Raw genomic sequence first — 21,520 nt, forward strand, 5'->3', positions numbered from 1 at the left:
CCAAACCAAACAAGTGGCTTTTATGTTGCATGTCTGGAGCACGGCAATAACTCTTCTGCTGGGAAAGGGCCATTCCGTGAAAGTTATTTGTGTTACATGTGCTGTACTTCCTGTTCCTAACCTTCACTGTGTACTGTCCCATTGTAGTTTATCTGTTTCTTATTTTCATATTAATTCTTCAATTTTTCATTGTCAGTTGTACAGATGTTACATTGGTAATCATGGGGTGACCCAGAAGTAGACTACAGATCACTGGAAATAAATGTGCTTAAGTTGTATTTGTGTTATATGCTATATTTAAAGGCTAAACCTAAATATTTACATATTCATTTTTTTCATGTTATAAGGTTTTACTGTTCTAAGAAGTTTCATGTTTTACCTGTGTGTTTGTAAAATTTTGCAAATCTCATATATCTTCCACTGTGATACAAGTCATTGCTCAAAAAACAACTTGGATGTGGGGGCACAAACATAGCTAAAGTCAGGGTGCAAAGAAAAGTATGTAGTCGGTGATACAAGAATAGTGATGTCAGAAAATTGTGGGAACAAGAGTGAAAGTATTACGACAGCAGAGACAATTTTAGGAGGTTACAAGACTGGAGAATACAGTGTTGTGGAATAGTTTCCATATGTGCAATTCAGAGAAAGGGATGGGGTGTGTGTGGTTCAGATGTAGTAGGCTGTAAAGCACCTTCTGAAGTTTACCTTGTTTTGGTGACCTGCACAGTCTGTCATTGGCTGTTCAAAATTTCCCCAAAGCCAGATTGACAGTGTCCATTTATATAAAGGGACATCTAGTAGGTGATTAGGGATGAATGAAAAATTGTGTATTTATTGCAGTGAAGTTCATGTATTGACACAGCTGTTTCCTTTGTTGAACCTGCCTTTAAATGCAGGATGTTCGTGTGCCAGGACTTGAATAGGAGGCATGGAAGCATAAGTTAACTCTGTGGGTTTTGCATGAATATGATGTGTGTAGCAAAGAATCAGGATTAGGAGTGGCACAAGCTTGGAAGGATATTCCTCTAATGAAAATGTTGAATGACGATCAAAGCTGTTCTTCAGTGAGGACTTACTTTCCTTTATAACAACATGAATTGAAAATAATAAGAAAAGTGTGCAAAGTTTACTACTATGTACCCTGTGTTTAATTTATGCTTGTCTCAAAATATCAGTTGTAACATCAGATACATTTAAGAAAAAAAAGGAACACCATAAATGCACATTGTTTCAGAGCACATAGGCTCTTCAGTTATGTATAGAGTAATATTGAAATTTGTGTCCATATCATTAAAAATGTGAAACAAGAGTTAATTCTAAATAAGACGTAATACTGTTCAGTCCATTCAATGTTCCTGTCAATTTAAACTGAGTTTCTACAAGGCTCTGTTAATGTTTAGAGGCAGTAGTTCACTCAATACTGTGAGAACAGCTATTTTGTGTTGCAATGTGACATAAGCAGAGCATCATGCACTGTACATCATCAAAGTGAGAAACATCAGTGATTTACGTCTCCAAAGAACCTCTTAAAAATGTCTGTTGCAATAGCAAATTCTTTCAGTTGTAAGGAATGTGCAGTGTTGTATTTTCTGTTTGCAAAAGGTTTAAATGTTTTTGAAATTTCCCGTAAAATTACTGAAGTATATTGAGAATTTATTGTAAGTTAAGTAATGAGTGATGTCTTTCTCATTTGCCCTGCATTATTAAAGTACTTTTTGTTTTTATTAGATGGTACAAAAAATGAATATTGTTGTCAGTACCTAATAATATTTTGAAAGCTGATAAAACAGTTAATCTGTTAGACAAACTCTGTTGCACTGTGTGTGTGTGTGTGTGTGTGTGTGTGTGTGTGTGTGAGAGAGAGAGAGAGAGAGAGAGAGAGAGAGAGAGAGAGAGAGAGAGAGAGAGAGAAGGGTGGGCGGGCTAAAGTGAGGGAGTTTCAGCAGCCTTGTTACTTAGTGCATTGTATGCATGTAGCCTGCATGTTTATCAGTGTGACTTCCAACAGAAATGAATTAGAAATGCAAAATACATGATATAATAATTCGAGAGGTCACACAATTCACCTAATAAATTTCAGAATTGTTTGTTTATTTGTTAAGTGCAGTGAACACTTGGAATGAGAAAGATTTGCTTTTTAGTCAACAAGTTGGAACCAGAAATCCTGAAGTGTTCTTCACGATGCTATTAAATCTAAGCTGACAGATTAGAATAAATGTAGTGTATTAAGTTATTAAATTAATCTTGTCTGTGACACTCACAGAAGAAGTATTATGCAACATACATGTAGTAGTACATCTCCACATTAATGGAGTAGGGAGGTACTAGACAAGATGGCACAGTGGCTCAAGCTCTGGATTGCCATCTAAGGAGTGCAGGGTTCTGTTTCCTGTCCAGCCCATGCTGATTTAGCTTTTCCTTGATTTCCCTAAGTTAATTAAACCCTTACCAGAAGGGTTTCCTTAGTAATGGCACAACCATTTTTTTCCCCAGTCTGAACTAGTGTTTTATCTGTAAGAGACACCTCATTAACAAGACATTAAATCATAATATTCTTTCCTCCCTTTGAGGTACAAGTAGTATGCTCATTCACCTCGTAATTGTTAATTGTTTCAACAGGACTTTAAGTAATATCTGAAAGAAGTAAGAAATATCCTGGTCCAAAGTGTTTTCCAATGCTGAGGAAACAATCATTGTCAGTGGGTTGCTCCTGCCAATAGTAGAGGTGACATTAAGTAAGTGAAAATGTTTAAAACTTTGGAGGCCAGCCACTTAGAAGAATATCGGTCGTAGGAAGTTGACCACTTACACATTTTTTAAATTCGTTACTGGCACATATGTAATTTGATGTATGTTTAAGAGTAATACATACCAAAAAATGACCAAGCTTCAAGATTTATTTTTCATATTTATGTTAGTTTTGTGATTGGTTACAAATTTTAATATAATGACAGTACAATCATCCTCCCAAGAAGAGCATGGCCCCTGCGCTAGAATGACATGCAAAATCGTGAAGCGTTCTACATTTTTTGAGCTGCCAAGTCGTGTGTCATGCACTTGCATTGGCATCATACCGTTCATCCAGAACCAGAACTTTATCTTAATAACGATCCACTCACTGTAGTGGAGACATGTGGATGCTTAGGACTGGTTTTCAATGCGCGATTGACTTGGTTACCTCACTTTCATCAGCTGAAGTGGAAGTGCTGGCAGCACCTCAATGCCCTTCGCCCTTCACTGCTTGAGCAACACCAACTGGGGAGCAGATTGCTCTACTCTGCTGCAGCTCTACAGAGCCCTTGTTCAATCCCACCTTGACTATGGGAAAGTGGTTTATGGTTCTGTGGTGCCCTCAGCGTTGTGTTTACTCGACCCACTGCGCTACTGTGGCGTTTGCCTAGTGACGGGAGCTTTTAGAACGAGTTCGGTGACCTCCTGGTGGAGGCCAGAGTCCCTCCATTGAAGGCTAGTCGTGCACAACTACTGGCCAGTTACGTTGCACACGTTTGTAATTCTCCTGTGCATCCGAATTACTGTCTCCTTTTCCCAACCATGGTGGTTCATCTCTCACATCGACGGCCCAGATCAGGGCTTATGATTGTAGTTCATGTTCGGTTCCTTCTGTATGAACTGGAGTCCTTACCATTACCAGCTCTCCTCGAGGTCCATTCACACACACCTACATGGTGTACACTTAGGCCGTAGATTCTTCTGAACCTTTCGCTGGCACTAAGGACTCCGTTAAACCTGCATCTCTTCGCTATCACTTCGTCTAGATTTTCGACGTGTACTGGGACCGTGAAGTGGTTTACACTGACGGCTCGATGGCTGATGGTCATGTAGACTTCGCGTATCTTCATGTAGGACATATTGGACGCACTCCTTGCCAGATGGCTGCAGTGTTTTCACTGCAGAGATGACGACCATATTTCGTGCTCTTGAGCACATCCACACGTGCCCTGGCGAGTCATTTCTCCTGTGTACTGACTCCTTGATCAGCCTACAAGCTATCGACCATTGCTACTCTTGCCGTCCTTTGGTAGCATCCATTCAGGAGTCAGCTATACCCTGGGGATGGTCCCATCGTTCAGTGGTGTTTGTGTAGACCCCAGGACACGTCGGAATCCCAGGCAACAAATTTGCCAACAGGCTACACGGAAACCACTTTGAGAGATGGGAATTTCCAAAACTGACCTGCGTTCTCTCGTACGCTGCGTGTTTTTTTAGCTTTGGGAGATGGAATGGCATAACAGTACATACAACAAACTGCGTGTCATTAAGGAGGCTATAAATGTGTGGAGGTCTTCCATGCGGGCCTCTTGCAGGGACTCCGTGGTTCTCTGCCGGCTCCACATTGGCCATGCTTGGGCATCCCACGGCTACCTTCTGCACCGTGAAGACCTACCTCAGTGTCAGTGCGGCACCCGGTTGACAGTGGCCCATATTCTGGTGCACTGTCCCAATTTGACTGCCCTGCAACAAAATCTTGGGTTACCGGACTCGTTGCCGCTAATTTTATTCGTGAAGGTGGGTTTTATCATTTGATCTATGTTTTAGCACATGTCCTTTGTCCCTTTGTGTTCTCCACCCTGGTGCTTTAGGGTGGAGGTTTTAATGTGTTGTGTTGCAAAGTGGCTGGCTTCTCCTTTTTATTCTCGTGGTCAGCCAGCCTTTGTAATCTGCTCTCTTGTTTTTAATCTCTTCTACACGTTTCATACATTTCTCTATGGTTTCCTTGTCCGATTCTGTCCAGTTTAGTGTTTGTTGCCCTTCTGTCATTCTTGTGGTTTTCTCCTTTTTATCCAGCTGTGTTTTGTATGTCTTGATTATTTTACTCCCATCCTTGTGGAATTATTTTAATCGGAATGAGAGACTGATGATCTAGCAGTTTGGTCCCCTCACCCCCTTCTTTTAAACCAACCAACCAGTCCTCCCAAGAAAAGAGTGTGAGGTGAGGTATTGTGCAATTGTCTTGAGCTTCCAAAATTTCCTTTTCACAACAAATGTGACATATTTTAGCAGAATTACAGCAAAAATCGAAACCTAACTGGTACACTTGTAAAACTATGTCAGTGCAGTTGTATTGGCTTAGCCATGCGTGAAAGCAGTTATTATGTTTGCTAATGTTCTTTTCAAAATAATTATAGAAATTGGCAACAAACGGCAGCACCAGTCAAGGAATGGGTAGCAAGACATTCGTACATTGTTCTCATGTGATATGAGTCCAGTTTTCAAGTGATAGATGGCTCACACGTTGAGAAAATTGCAGCCCAAACAATACTTGGGTGCAGTCTTTGTAACACAGGGTTGTGGGTCAAGGTATGCTGGGACGTGGTCTTCAGAGTGTTAATGACTTGGAACTGGCATTTACATTGAAAGCTTGCTCGAGAGTGCCATTTACTCTTGTACTGAAACCTTTCTAAGGAAAGCCCTTTTTAAAATGTTAAAAGAACTTGTTGCATACAATCCTGTTTGAAATTATTCTTACTCTGTCCATGAGAAGCAATGTGTGTGTGTGTGTGTGTGTGTGTGTGTGTGTGTGTGTGTGTGATGTAATAGGTATTTTCAGTTCCATTTCTTTTATGAAAGCGATTTCTTAAAACATTGTAAAGTAATTTTTATTGGATCTACGACTCAATATTTTGTAGATTGACCACCCATTCATATTACCTAAATTAGTCGTCAGCATTTATGCTTAGTGTGCCTGTTCAGATCAAGCTGATGCACCACACAGATGAAGACAGAAATGCGTGTGCGGATTTTGCAGAGAGGGTCTTTCTTTCAGTACTTTTAATAACTCTTTGGAACTTCGCAGATGCTCCACCAAATGGCTAATCCAGGACATGGCATACATTTTCGGTTACAGGTTGCCTACCTGACTTCCTCCAGGGGCAACAAAAATTTGATTTCAGGTGTTTAGTTTAATTATTGGCTGAACTTAGAAACTTAAATTTGTCATGGCACAGTCATTAAGAGGTACAATCGTATGTTAATGGTTTAACGCAGTAAGAGAAGTATTACCGTTAGAAACTGCATGTGGATCCTGTCAGCATGACTAGCTGCACACAAAATACCCGCACTATATTCGTAAAGTGCACTCAGCCTCGTGATGCCAATGAGGAGCTACTCAACCGAATAGTAGTGGCGTCGGTCAAGAATATCATCATAACGACCGGAAGAGTGGTGTGCTGACCCCACGCCCCTCCTATCTGCATCCTCCACTGAGGATGACACGGTGGTCGGATGGTCCCGATAGGCCACTCGTGGCCTGAAGACGGAGTCCTTTTTTATATTCGTCCAGTATTTGAGAATGAGAAAACTTTTTCACAGTTACGTGCTTAATGCCAAATATTTAACACATTAACTCATCTGCAAAGTAGTCTGAATGTTTGAAGCCATTTTATATGCAGGGGTTTAGTTCTTTGCAGAATTGTGGGTTTCCTGGTATTTTGTAGGTTCAAGACTCTTGGGAGGAAATGTATTCTGGAAAATGACTTAGGCATAGCTTGGAAGTTGTTTTCTGAATCAATATTTACCTTGGTTCCGGAGTGTATTCTGTACTGAATCTTCCTGGCAAGTCAACAGTGAGTACCAGGACTCCGACCCAGACTATAGCCATTCTTAGTTGAGCTAGAGTTGTTGAAATCTTGATAAACCATTCACAGTATGGTGTATCATTTGATTTATCACTCTTCGGTGACACATTGTAAAGGGCAGGCAGAAACAATTTGAAAAGCTTGTAAGAGTGTTGCAGGGTAGATTGGACTGAGAAATAATTGTTCAGAAAAAAATTTGGCACATTGTAGCATTCCTACGTTACTTAGTGTTGAAGATAGCCAATCAGGCGGCTGTGCATGCAAATTCAAGTGATCCACCAGATGCAGTTATTGTCAGTTGTTCTCATTGTGTAGATGATAGTGCACAAGACTGCTCAGCCTTTGGATCAGGTTCGATCCTTACTGCCATCCAAAGTCCAATTTTTATGTCGCTCTATTGTTTGACTGGTAAGAAACCAAACGAATGAAGCGTTTGACATAGGTTCTGGCGTGCCACTCAAATTTTGTTTGTAATGACCCATTTGACTAACTTCAGCACTAAATTACTTGGGAACACTGTAACAAATTGGATTTTTTTCTTACCATTTATTTCTCAGCACAACTTACCACACATCACCAGACAAGCTTTTCAGACTGTTTCTGACCATTTTGTATACATAGTACAACTGGACATTTATGTGGGAGCAGAGGAATGTGTGAAAGCTGGTTGACTTAGGCCAGTATGATTTGTTTCCGCCCATTGGCAATCTTGGCAAGCAAACAGTTCAGTGCGGCACAGCAATACAGTATTGCCATAGGCATTGTGGCATTGTGAGTGTAATGTTTTTTCCAGTGTGCTGCCCTGCCAAGAGGAGGTTGGTCTTGTTTCTCCCATACCTCTTAGAAACTTAAATTTGTCATGGCACAGTCATTAAGAGGTACAATCGTATGTTAATGGTTTAACACAGTAAGAGAAGTATGACCGTTAGAAACTGCATGTGGGTCCTGTCAGCATGACTAGCTGCACACAAAATACCCACACTATATTCGTAAAGTGCACTCAGCCTCGTGATGCCAATGAGGAGCTACTCAACTGAATTGGTGGCCAATGTGCTAGATAGCGATTGCATACTTAGTTCCCAGCGTGCCTGCGAAAACTGTGTAAATGAATTGTATTTATAGTAGACTTCAGAGTGTGAGTAACAGCTCGAATAATTTTAGATAACAGCATTTCATACATTTCATACACAGATTACTTCTGGTTTTGCCATTTCGTTTGGTGAAACTATGCAGTTAATATCCAGTTCGTGGATTTGTTGCACGGTGTACCAACAATGAGTTATTAAGGTAGCAGCAAGTTGACATACACTTAGGTGCATCAGAAAACTCCTTTCTGTGACTGAGGTCAGTATTACACCATGCTCATAAATGAAGATCCTTAAAACAGCGTGGAATCATGACAAATAGTGCTGCTGTTCCTCAACAATGGCAAAGGTTCCAGTAATGGCATATTACTGAGTTGAAGTAGAGCAACATGATCGATCTCTGGGAAATGGATCTATCTGTGTGTAATCAGTTGTTTAGATAATGGTCACATACAACATGATGAGCATTAGACTATTTAATATAGTCACAGAATGGTAATGATACCTATGTGGCTGTAATGGGCTGTACTTCTGTGTCCAGTATTTGCTCCATGCTGGAGCACTACAGTGCACATTGGCACTGTTTTATTGATTTGACACAGTTTGCTGCAAGCTCTACTAGTGACACACATCCCATACTATTGGCTTCTGTGTGCCAGAAATCACAAACGTCTCAGCCTGCAGGGGACAGCCGATCATCATCCTGGCCTGCCATGCGGCAGATGACTTCTTGTAAATGAGTACTACAGTTATTGTTCCATAGATGTTACATGCCATCGTGGTGGCCACTACTGACACCTTGAAGTGTTGAGTGGGATTGCAAACTCATTGATAGTTTGTGTCACCATGGTATACAATATGCACTTGTGATCCTCTGTATTTAGACCAATTGCAACAGGAAGTGCAGTGCTAGGTAGTTTTAGGCTGTATTGCCCTTCCTTCACGCAACTCCACACCCATATTTCAGCAGGACTAAGCCGGCTCCATAAAGTGAGGAATGTGCAAACTTTTTTGAAGAATAGCAGGCACCACGACTGCTTCCTTCTCCAGCATGTTCCATGGTCAGCCTCATTTTGTTTGTGTGACGAGAAAACTGCTCATTTTCACTGTGGTGCACCACTCAACCATGGAGAGCTTCTGTAAATGGCTTCATCATTGTGGCACTCGAGCCATTTTATTGTGTAGTGCTTTAAAATCAATTTTAAACATTCATGCTTTTCATAAATAATAATTTATAAATGACTAATTTCATTTCATTTTACTGTCTTTAAAGTGTAAGAATTATGTGTTGTATTTATTGCATTAGGTGTATATGTAATTCTCATGATACCTTATTTATGTTACAGACACAAATGCACCACATAATAGAAGATAGAAGGGAAAGAGGTAAGATGACAGTATGCATTTAAAAAAAATGAGAATTACTCTACTTATGTGTGTTTTCTTATAGATATGATCTGAAAACTCTAATATAGAACAGCTGAAATTTTGAACGACTAACAGAATACTGACACTGCATGCTAATCTCTACAGATCAATTGGAAGGAACGTCTGACTCATTATACTTGCCAGTGTTCTACTCGTGTAGATTGCAATTTCGAGGATTTGTGTGCCAGAGTATTTTGTACAAAGTTGTTCTACACACTAAATATAAAGAATATTTTGCAATACCACAGTTAGAATAGAAAAAAAATCTGCATGTGGGAATACTGAATGTACAGAAAAAAATTGGTCTTGACATTTCATTCTCAATTCAGTTTTATTTGTGTGTAGTATAGAGGAGATGTTTTCAATCACTTATAGCCAACAACATTTATTGAGCAGAAGTCCTTCCATAATAACAAATTAAAATAGTATGTTAATCCATAAACCAAACAGTACTGGCAGAATATTCATTTGAGTCACAATAGAAATTAATATGAGATGATTGCTGATTGAGCTGAATAAAGTTCAAGCACTACTTTGTTGGCAAGCAAGTGTTTAATAGTCAGAGTTCCCTTAAGCCTAGCAGTGGTGAAAATCACACATTCATAATTCGTAACACTGTGCACCCAGTAAACTGTTGCTGTGGTCAGAGTGCCCAGACAGAGGTGATTAGGATGGCACCAGCTGAACAGGCTGCTACCGGGCAGCCTCATATTTGTCCACTGTGGAAATTCACATGACCAGCTGGCAAAATCAGCAATACACATACTGTAGGTGCCCTTGCAAGAGGTTACACATATCATATGTCCGTATCTTCCGTTTGCATATGTGGCAGCATTACTAATTTTTCTCATTTAGTTGTTAATAATTACTTGTTCCTGAAGAATTTTTCTGTTTTACTGGGCAACCTCTTGCTAACATTTCAAAAGGCACTGTTATATTCTCTATCAGTGTCCGACTTGTTTTACATATTGACTACCTCCTGCAGCCACACAGAAACTGAAAGCATCATATTGTCAGAAGAGCATAACAGCAGGTAACAAAATTCTAGTACGATATTTCGAGACACTGTCCTATCTTAGCACATATTTATATACCGTGTCTTTCAAATGAATATGAGATTTTAAGGCTTTGTAGCTTTTATTACATTGAACTTAAAATTATAAATACTACTAAAAATGAAATAGAAATTCAAATTGCTTTTCCTATAATTCTTCAGTGTGAGCAGCATTATCACAGTGCACAGATTGAATTGATAGAAGGGTGCTTCCCAAATGTTGATCAGTGTGTCTGGAGTAACTGTTGCAACAACTGCTTCAATCCTGTTTCTTAACGGAGAAAGGTGACACCATGTTTAGCACACTGGACTCGCTTTTGGAAGGATGACACTTCAAGCCCGTGCCCAGCCATCCAGATTTAGGTTTTCCATGATTTCCCTAAAATCACTGCAGGCAAATGCTGGGATGGTTCCTTTGGAAGTACACGGCCGATTTCCTTCCCCGTGTGTGCTCCATCGCTAATGACTTCGATGTCTGCCTCCATAGCGTAGCGGTGGCGTTTCCACCTACCACAAAGGAGGCCCAGGTTCGATTCCTGGCAGGGGACTGGGTGTTGTGTGTCCATCATCGTTTTCATCATCATTGATCCACAAGTCGCCAAAGTGGCGTCAACTAAAAAGGACTTGCAATATGGTGGCTGAACTCCCCCGCATGGGGCCTCTTGGCCAACAATGCCATACGATCATTTCATTTTATTTCAATGACTTTGATGTCGCCGGGATGTTAAACCCAATCCTCCTCCTCCTCCTCTTCCTCCTCCTCCTCCTCCTCCTCCTCCTCCTCCTCTTCCTCCTCCTCCTGTTTCTTAAGTCTGGTAGATCAGCTGGTGGTGGAGACACGGACACGTAATTCTTTGTGGACCCCCAAGGGTAGAAATTGCATGTGTGAGATCGGGTGAATGTGGAGGCCATGTGAAACAAGCTCTGTCATCTAGACCCTTGCAGTGAGTTCATTAGTCGTGTACAACATCGTTTAACGAATTGCATACTGATTTATGCCATTGAGGCACACATCATCTTACCGCCAAATAAAGTTCCGTTATTCAGCTGCTTCTATATGAGGAAAGAGCCATATTTCTAGTGAATCAAGAAACACCAATTGCAGTTGCTTCCCTGAGAAAGAAATGCCCATAACATTTCCACCAGGAAGTGCCACAAAAAAACATTCAATTTAGGGGAGTCTCATTGCAATTGTACCATCTTATGGGGTGCTAGTGCCAAACCCTGTGGCAGGCCATTATTTGCAGCCATGTTTGTGCTGTTCATGCCATGAAGTGAAACCTTGATTTCCATATCTATTAACATGTTTTTGTATAAGGTGTAAATCTGTTAGCATTGGATTACTGTAGTTAGCTTAAGCAGTTGCCTCTCAATCTGTATTGTATTGTAAGCTGATGTGAGATCGTTGTGAACCAGGCCAGTTTTCATTATGTTTTGGAAGCCTTTCTAAGTGTAGATTGTGGGGAACAGTACTCGAGCCCAACACTTTGTACATGTTCGAAAATCAACTTAGTATGTAGGAAGGTTGGCTTTGATGTAAGGAGTTAATCTAGTAAGTAATATTCTCTGGAATAGTTTGTAGCTGGTACATAGTAGGGATATTTGTCTGAAATTCTTTGGGTTATCTCTGTTAAGTCCGACTGCTTTTCCTGTCTGCATTACTTTCAGGTCCTACGTAATCTCTTATGTTTACACTTCTTTCACAATGCCCTGCACTGTTTTCAGTCATAAACCCCCCCCCCCCCCCCCACACACACACACACACACACACACACACACACACACACACACACACACACCTCCCCACCCCTCACCCCCGCTCTCTTTCTTCATACGATAACAATGAGTATTTTGATGCCAAAACTTCAAACTACCAAGAGTAAGTAAATTTATTACAATTTCATAAACCAACCTCCTACATTGACAGAACCTCAGTTGATTGCCCCCTGTAGCTCTGTATTCCAGACAATCATCCCGAATGTCTCTCAATTACTAAAATAGTAGTCTCCATAGAATTCACGCAAATGACAAATCAAAAGACAGTTTAGAATGAAACCGCTCTTTCAATTTTGGGCAGGGTGGATTGATGAGTTTTCTGCACTGAAAATGAGCATTCTGTGTGCTATTACCTTTTTCAGCATCCTAGTTTCGCAAAACCAGATTTCCTGGATTGGCTGCTTTGAAAGTACAGAACTCGGCAAAACATCATTAGGAAACTCTGTTTATTTCTAATATTAAATCCTCCTTGGAAGACATTTGTCTGTAAGCCAGGCCAAAGGAGTCACTAATAATAACTGAACTTGTTTTTAATTTAGTATTGAAAAGTTAAGTATTAAACACGTTGTATGGTACTAATGCCGCTCTGTTTATAAATGCATACATGTATCAGTGTAACTGGGAATTTTAATTTTTTTTGTCATATTTTGATTTTGTTTTCTTTCAGTAACCTAAACAGTTTTTGATTTTTTGTGTGTGTGTGTGTGTGTGTGTGTGTGTGTGTGTGTGTGTGTGTGTGTGTGTGTGTGTGTGTGTGTGTGTGTGTCAGTGGGATTCAGGTCAGTAAATTAAGATAGCCGTTCCTTGTGCTGAATTGTTTTCTGTTGAAAGTTGTCACCCTCAAGAATTTTTTATGTAAAATCATATAATGTACAGGCACAATGAGTTTCATAAATATTCGTGCACCATTTCAATCGAAGTGTCTGATGGAAAGATAGGGACTGTGTGTCCATCTAATGATACCATCCCAGACACAGATCTGGCTTCAGCTGAAGGTATCACATTCACAAATGTTGAGGAATGGTAATGAATGGTTCCATCTTGCAAAATCAAAACCTCATGTTTTTCTTCAGGGCTCCAAAAATTTGGAAATCATGTGGGGAGAGATCAAGATTGTATGGAGGATGTATGGGCTTTCCAGCGAAACTTCCACAGTGTATTCGAATCTAAAGGCACACCATCTTCAGGAAAGTCATGATGACCTTTTTCTTTGACTGCAAGGACCTGCAGCGCATTCATTTTCAGGAATATGGTGTCATGATTAACCCGCAACAGAATAATGTAGACACTTTGCAAAAATTGAAGCACTCCATCAAGTCCAAATTTCGAGGAGTGTTGACAGATGGCAGCATTCTGTTGCAGGATAATATCCACCCTGCATGTTGCCAAGGATGTTTAGAGTATGCTGCAGAAGTTCTGCTGGGAAGCCCTTACACATCCTTCTGATCTGTCCCAACGTGATTTCCATATTTTTGGAGCCCTGAAGAAAGGCTTTCATGGCCGTCAATTTGCTTCGGATAAAGAGATGCATGCCCTGGTGCAGTCATGGATCGGCAAGCAACTGCTAACATTTTTCCATGAAGGCATTGCCCATCTTGTCTCACCATTGGATAAATATATTAACACTTACACTGATTACTTTTGAAATAATAAACAGTTTACTTTTTTCTGTCTTTCTTGTTTTAATTTGACTGCTCCTTGTACATAATCTTGCACTCCCTTTATTTTACTCCAGCTACCTTCAGATTTTAAAGGGCATTTCAGTCAACATTGTCAAAAGCTCTCTCTAAGCTTACAAATGGTATAAACATAGATTTGGCTTTTACTAACCTATCTTATATGTGTGGATGGATATGTGTGTGTGTGCGAGTGTATACCCGTCCTTTTTTCCCCCTAAGGTAAGTCTTTCCGCTCCCGGGATTGGAATGACTCCTTACCCTCTCCCTTAAAACCCACATCCTTTCGTCTTTCCCTCTCCTTCCCTCTTTCCTGATGAGGCAACAGTTGTTGCGAATGCTTGAATTTTGTGTGTATGTTTGTGTTTGTTTGTGTGTCTGTCGACCTGCCAGCACTTTCATTTGGTAAGTCACATCATCTTTGTTTTTAGATATATAAGATAATACATAAGGTGTACATAATTGTTACAATTAAAATATCTTGTAAGAAGTTCCTACTGTGAAGCTAAGGCCAAGTAGAACCACATTTCATCGGACTTTTCCCTAGATCAACCGATTTTGCTTGCCAAAACTTCTAAGTTCATATTTGTAACTGTCTCTAAGATGTTTCTAGTTCGATGTCACTGTTCTAACTGAAAGAATAATAAAAGTGTGTTAGAAAATGTGACTCTTTAACTTCCTACTGCTATAGAAATATGCAAGTAAATGAGCTGAGTAAATATCTATTATACTAACCAAACTAAAAATACCTTGCACTTAACTATGTTCGAGTAGCAAATTTAACAAGTTTCCTTCTGAATTATCTGAGTACTAGGATATCTTATTGCGCACTGGCATCATTATTTTGAATAGGAGTGTTGATTGAATCATTGCTGGTGAAAGAAGTTTTGGTGGCCATATGGAAATCACTTGTTCTCGTTCTTTTACCAATGCTGACTGTTTCTTGATTTAAATACATTATCAGTAAAATGGCAGCATTGTGTAGTTTCCCAAACTGTGTATCATGTAAAGATGGAAAGCACATACATATCCAGAGTCTTAAAAATTCTTGCAGCATTTTCTATATTTACAGGCAATGTTATTATATTACATTACAAACAGTTGCTGATGACAACAACAGTATTTTTGCCAGATTTGTTGACATTGTCAGTGTTGGCGTCAATTTATCTATCATAATTTTTTGTAACTGTTAACATCCATACAGAACATATAACCAAAATGACTTTACATCATTGATAACCAATCAAGTAGAACAAAAGTCATAGAACTAAGGCATTAGGCCTTTAAAGCTTAGAAACTGACACAATATAAATTAATCAGTATTTGTATTATATTTTAGCAGAGATCATCATGAGTATGTTATTACAATGTGGCATATGAGAATAACATTGCAGTTGATGACCATTACAATGATCAACAAAAACAACATTTGAAATGCACTTTGTCTTCAATGTTTGTGGCCAGCACTGCAGTGAAAAGGGGACTGGCGGCCAATGTGATCGATAAGCTACTAGAGGTGATCATCACTTGGTGGCATTAGCAGTCAGCTATTTTACTTTCGTAGAATCTTAATATTCTAATAAAATGTAAAAGGACCAAAGATGTTAATGTATTTATAACAAAATTAAATTCATCATTACAGTTTTAAGATAAACTGACCGAACAAGGCTTTAACAGATAACATGACACGATACTGGCCACACGTTTATATGACGTGCAGTTCAATAGTTGTGCTTCTTGATCGTTATGATGGTTGTCAACTGCAATTTTATTCTCATATACCTTGTTGTAATAACGTACTCATGATGATCCCTGCTCTGAGGTAATACAAACACGGAGTAAAGTGTCAGTTATTAAGCTTTAATGGTATAACGTCTTAGTTTTACAGGGTGTATAAGCTCTGAGAGAACTGTGAAATCCGGGAAAAACTCGGAATTCTTTCATCCAGGTGAAAACCGGGAAAAACTTGGGAATATTTTAGAATTCCGGGAATTTTTCATTGTTTCAGTCTTCAGTTACATTTTTGTAATTACTAATAAGACCTGATAAACAGCAAACTGTGTCAAAGGCTTTAGGATGAAGACTATGGAATACTTTCTAACAATAAACTACTGCCGACGAGCGTGACGTCACAACAGTTTACATTAAGTTCGTTTGAGCAGTTGCTCATGGGCTCACGCACTTGCGCAGTTGAGTTGCGTATGGGCAGTACCTTCTTCCGCTTCCAGCTTTTTGAAGTGTGGCTGTTAGCTGTATCAGCAATTGGAACAAGCAGCCAGATGCTATCCGGAAAAATTTTTCTGACACACCCAAGCTGCCAGATTCCCGCATGCGCATAGCTGTCTGAGTTGTAGTGGGGAGGGGGTTAGTCTCCATGTAAGCTGTGTTCATGTGTAGTGAATTTGCTGTTTCCTCTTCATTTACACTTCTCATGTCAAATGAAAACAAAATGAGATTCTGTGGTTGGGAGCTATCAAGTGAATTACAATACATTCACATAATTACAGAAGGCTAACATATGGTACTAGTTTCAGTTTTTTTATTTTGTTTCATTTCCGTATTTTTGGCAGTCTGTCGCCTTGCAGAACAATGAAGTTATTTTTGTCAGTGTGCTAAAGAAATGTGGCTTTTATTAATATTTTCCCTTGAGACAGTCAAGTTATTTGAAACGAAGTGTTATATTCCACACTATTGGCTAGTTTCAACTGTTCACTGAATTTATAGTGCACATTTTATCTTTTGGCATGTATGACATTATTTATTTATTGGTCCAAGAATCAGTTGCGTACATTGTTTGTACATGTGATAGGACAGTGGTAAACCTAGTTGGTTTACAATACAGTAGTCATTTTGACTACATTCTTGACATAATAAAAATGCGTATAATGTAGGTTGGTGTACTACATTGCTTCTACATGTGATAATAGCAGTTATTAAGTGAGATGACATGATAAGCACAATGTAAACTATATTATGAATTGAATTGACAATTAGTGAATTTGGTAAATGAGGTTTACTTATTATGATGATCCATAAACTCAAAGAATAGAAGCAGTGGTCAAGCAAGAATTGTTTTAAATTTATTTTAAATGCATTTAATGTTGGTAAGTGTTTTAGGTAAGAAGGCATATGGTTATATAACATAGATCCAGAATGATACACTCCTCTTTTGCATAAGTTTGTATTTATTGTGTTCCTGTGTGGGTTCATCTTCTGTCTAGTTTATATGTGTGTATATCGTAGTTGTGTTTGAAGAGACTTTCCTTTTTTAAGATGCTCCCTTTTGTGAAAATTAGTATTTCATATATATACAAGCAAGGCAGTGGCAATATTTTCAAAGTTTTAAAAAGGGGTCTACAGGAATCCTCACATTTAGCTTTTTTTATCACACTGATAATCTTTTTCTGTATTTTAAATGTTTTTGTAGTATTCGTGGAATTCCCCCCAAAAATTATTCTGTACATAAGTAGCAGCTGTATACTGCAATGATACATTGTCAGCACTGATGAGCAGCTTGTATTTTGAGTTAGGATCCTAACAGCATATGCTAGTGAATTCAGTGTCTTATTTGTTTAGATGTACCTCCCACTTCAGATTTGCCTGAACATGTACACCTAGAACTTTTGTATGACTGACCTTCAACACATTTTTTCCTTCAGTAGTGAAAAGCAGGATTTGCAGGATGGAGTTTTTGTGTGGTATGAAAGTTAACTGCCACAGTTTTTTCAGAATTTATGATGAGCCTATTGATCTTGAACCAGTGTGTTAAGGTACACATAACAGATACTGTAGCCTCCGGCAGATTTTCCTCATTCTGTGATTTAATGAGAATATTAGTGTCATCTGCAAACAGTACAGTGGTACCATCATGTATTTTACTAGCCAAGTCATTTACATACAGCAGAAATAGGACAGGTCCTAGAACTGACCCTTATGGGACTCCATACTTGATTTTCTGCTCATCACTTGTAAAAACTAGAAATTTTTGTGTTTCACTATCTTTCTGTAATCTGCTGACTATTACTGAGGTACGACTGGATATACTTTTCAGACTGGCCTCTAATTCCATAATTACTTAATTTACACAAGAGAATGCCATGATCAGTTACATCAAAGGCTTTATTTAGATCCAGAAATATTCCAGATACATGTTGTTTATCATCCTCTGCTTTTAATGCTTCATTTAAGAAGGCAAAAATTGCTGACTGAGTTTACTTTCCAGCTCTGAACCCATGTTGGAAGTTACTTATCAGGCTCTCTTTATTTAAGAAAACTGTTTATCTTCTAAGGAACATTTTTTCCATAATTTTGCTGAAGCCTGACAAAACTGAAATTGGTCTATAATTAGCAATATCACTTTTTGTACCCCTCTTATGTAAAGGTGTTACTTTTGCATTTCTTAGATTATTTGGAAATACACCACTCTCAAAAGATGAATTTACTGTGTCTGTCAGTGGTTCCACAATAAGTGTTGCACTAGCTTTGATAATAGCATCTGGTATCTCATCAACACCTACTGAATATTTATTAGGTAATTCTTTTAGGATTCTGGACAGTTCCTCGGGTGTTTCTGGATACAGGAATAATGTGCTTGAATGAATTTTTTGATCTGAGTGACTGGTTGGCTGTTCGTCATGGTGTGTATTTATTAACTGCTGTACTATATTTGAGAAATAATTGTTGAAAGCACTATCAACACATTTGGGGTCAGTTTATTTTTATTCATAGTCAACTCTATATTACTGTGATTTACTGGCCTGGTACCCATTTCTTGCCTTATAATGTGCCACGTTCCTTTAGTTGTGTTCTTGGAATCGCACACTATTTTGTCATTTTCTAGTTCTTTTACTTTTGAAATAACTCTTGTAAGTATTCTTTTGTATCTTTCGAAATATGCAATAGTCGGGACTGGTATTATGCTTGGAGTACTTATACAATCATCTTTATGCCATAATGAAGAAACAAACATGAGATAATACACTACTACTACGCCAAGAAAATCTGCATCCCGAAAACCACAGTGAAAAGTTTAATATCAGGTTGGGACCCCACTTCATTGTGAATCTGAACTTACGAATGTGTGCTTTGTGCCAAATAATGTATTTTAGTATGGTTTACGAAATGCTAATGCTCTTGAAGTATCCTATTTCTTTTATGACATCATGTAAGATCTCTTAATACTATATACGTATGACCACTTGGGCTTCCTATGTCGTTGTAGCTGCCCACATGCAGTAACACCTGTTTCCTGGCGCCCTCAGGCAACTGCTGAAATGAAGCTATTTATAACAGGTTGCGGGGAAAATATTGCGAATGTTGCTTTGAAAAAGTGTTAAATCAAAGTAAATTTCCTTTTACGCAAGATGAATTATATTATTTGTGCAAATGTGCAACGAATTTCTTAAATCTCACAGCATTTGACTCTCATTTAAAACTTAACATATTGAGGAATAGCCACTTAGAATAATTTCAAGCCCTGAAGACCGGACATTAATGTCATCATTAAAAATTCTACTAGCACATTTGTGCGATGTTCCTTAAAGTGTAACACATGCAAAAGAGACCAATATTATATGTGAAAGCTTAACATTTCTGGTCGCTACATTAATGTACATTTATTCAAACCATTAAATTTTCCTATTTGTGTGTTCACACTACTTAACAGTGATGTTGCTGTTGGCTGACTACGTCATGTGTCCCATGCTCTGGATATCTGCTATCATTTGCTGGCGAGATCACGTGACATGAGCTGTGATTGGCTTACAAAAGCACATTTAAATCTTAATTTCAATGCTTCGGAAACTAACATGGTGTTTTGAATCTATACTTCCTTAATACAAATACAAAAATATGCAGTGGATCATAATATGAATTTACCATTCATAGGATTGATATTTTTCCAGCTTCAAGGGAAAGTATACTGTCAATTATCATGGAAAGGTGTATTTTCCACCTTGGAAGAAGTGTATTTTCATGTGGGGGAAAAAGTGCTATTTTAACCGGGAAATCTGGGAACTTTTTTTGCGTGTGTGTGTGTGTGTGTGTGTGTGTGTGTGTGTGTGTGTGTGTGTGTGGGCGCGCGCGGAAGTATACACCCTGTTACATGACCTTCGTTCTACTTGACTGGTTATGAATTATGTAAAGTTATGTTACCTATACGTTCTGTATGAATGTTACCAGATTTTAATAATGTGTTAATTTTTTATCATCTGAAGATGGCTCATTTCTAACCAAACGTGTAATCAGAATAAAAATTTAATTGTGATCTTGGCTTTGAGGATTTAGCAATCCTTAATAGAGAGAAATGTAGTTGTAGGTGTTGGAGTCTACAGTAAGCAATTTGATGGAGATGTGTTCAGCGTGTGTTGTATAAAAAACTTACGAATGGAGGTCTGGTACTACTACCACCAACTAAAATGCAAGGAATTTGGTCTGAATCATCATGTTGTTTTGGGAAATAAAGCTTACAATTCGGTAGAGAATGTGACAAGATATCTTTTCCTTGTAGATATTTGGCTAAAAAGCTGATCTGTACAGTAATGTGCATTCCACTGCAAGAAAAGTTGGTGATGTGCATTTCATATAATGATGAATACGTACAGTCTACTGAAAAGGGAAATGGAAACATCCATGGCTATTGCTAATCGTGTACTTGATTGCATTTATATTTTGTGTTCTGCAGGAAACCAATGTTGAAGCTGAACTGTTTTGTAACAGGTTGTATCATGACAACAAGGAACTCCACGTTACATTCAAAGTCAGCCCGGAACTCATTTGTTGAATCTGAACTACATGACTTTGCCACTTCATTCAGTGATCTGGAAATTGTATCGCAGTTGTGGTATTCACCCAGTCCCTGATAGCAGATAGGTGGGTTGAGCCTAATTTCATTTACAAGTTGTTCTACATCCATGATGACAAGGACAGTGTGTGAACATTTGTCACAAACAACACAATACCGACCTGCTAGTGCCTGACTTTGCAAGCCATTGCTATCTGGAGTGGATGCTTAACACCTCTTCCCCTTCCACCTGTCATGCATGCAACACCACACACTAGCATACATAGACTACAACAATTCATCCTAATTGGTTCAAGATATCTGAAAGACCTTCCTGATAAATAACAACTTATAAGTAGAAAATAATTTACTATGTAGCCAATATTTAGAATTTATTCCTGCTAAAATGTTAAGAAACATCTTTTTTTATAAAACGCAAGAAGAAACTGTTTTTCATGCCGTTCAAGAACTGCTGATGAAAAGGATACAGTGCTGCAAGGCTGATTAACATCAACACTTCTCATAAAAACAGATGAGAGATTGCACGCATTTTCTGCAGAAGCTGAAGTGTAGCTCTGCCATCTCTCAGCTGTTGCTGGAAATATCAAGCATTCTGAATGTTGCTGTTGCAACCTTGCCCACTCTGGCACTCTGATGCAGCCCAGCCACCAGCATGAATACTAAAATGCAAAACATTGTGTTTGTTATTCTGGTCCGGCCTAGCATGGACCGATTCAATGTGCAGTGTGAACACTGCTTAACATGGCTTTTGGCTGAGACTGCAAACATATGAAAACTTAACAGTCTGAGAAGAAAGGAATGGTGCAGGGGAATAAGCCCCACCACCCTCTTGAGGACAGTGAGTGTATGCCTTTTTTGTGAAAGCACAACTCACATTTGGACATACAGACCAATGATCCCTCTGTGTGGTAATGCAAAGAAGGCTTCTAGTCAGTTTGTTGACTTGCTGTGGTGTCCAGTACTGTTACATGCATCTCCAGGCGCAAATCCAGAATGCTGGTTAACCCGCCAGTCAGTGCATCAGTATCAACACCAACAGTGAGTCGTGCAAATTCTGGATGCTCTATATTGGTTCTCAAACAATTTTACAGAAACTATTGGAT

At 38.9% G+C, this 21,520-nt stretch overlaps 1 protein-coding gene and 1 non-coding gene across 9 annotated transcripts in view; both read left to right on the plus strand.

Annotated features, from left to right (window-relative positions):
- LOC124709976 (ran-binding protein 3) overlaps nt 1-21,520 on the plus strand; it is a 313,168-nt gene that overhangs the window by 31,610 nt on the left and 260,038 nt on the right. For all 8 annotated transcript variants that reach the window (XR_007005409.1, XM_047240886.1, XM_047240889.1 and 5 more), the window contains one exon: nt 9,028-9,067. The gene's annotated coding sequence lies outside the window, so the exon portion shown is untranslated. The remainder of the gene's footprint in view (nt 1-9,027; nt 9,068-21,520) is intronic.
- LOC124721800 lies at nt 2,921-3,030 on the plus strand. The gene has a single exon (XR_007006394.1). It is a non-coding gene; the product is annotated as a U6 spliceosomal RNA (small nuclear RNA).

This window comes from Schistocerca piceifrons, chromosome 1 (assembly GCF_021461385.2).
Source record: "Schistocerca piceifrons isolate TAMUIC-IGC-003096 chromosome 1, iqSchPice1.1, whole genome shotgun sequence".
In the NCBI taxonomy this organism is placed as follows: domain Eukaryota; kingdom Metazoa; phylum Arthropoda; class Insecta; order Orthoptera; family Acrididae; genus Schistocerca; species Schistocerca piceifrons.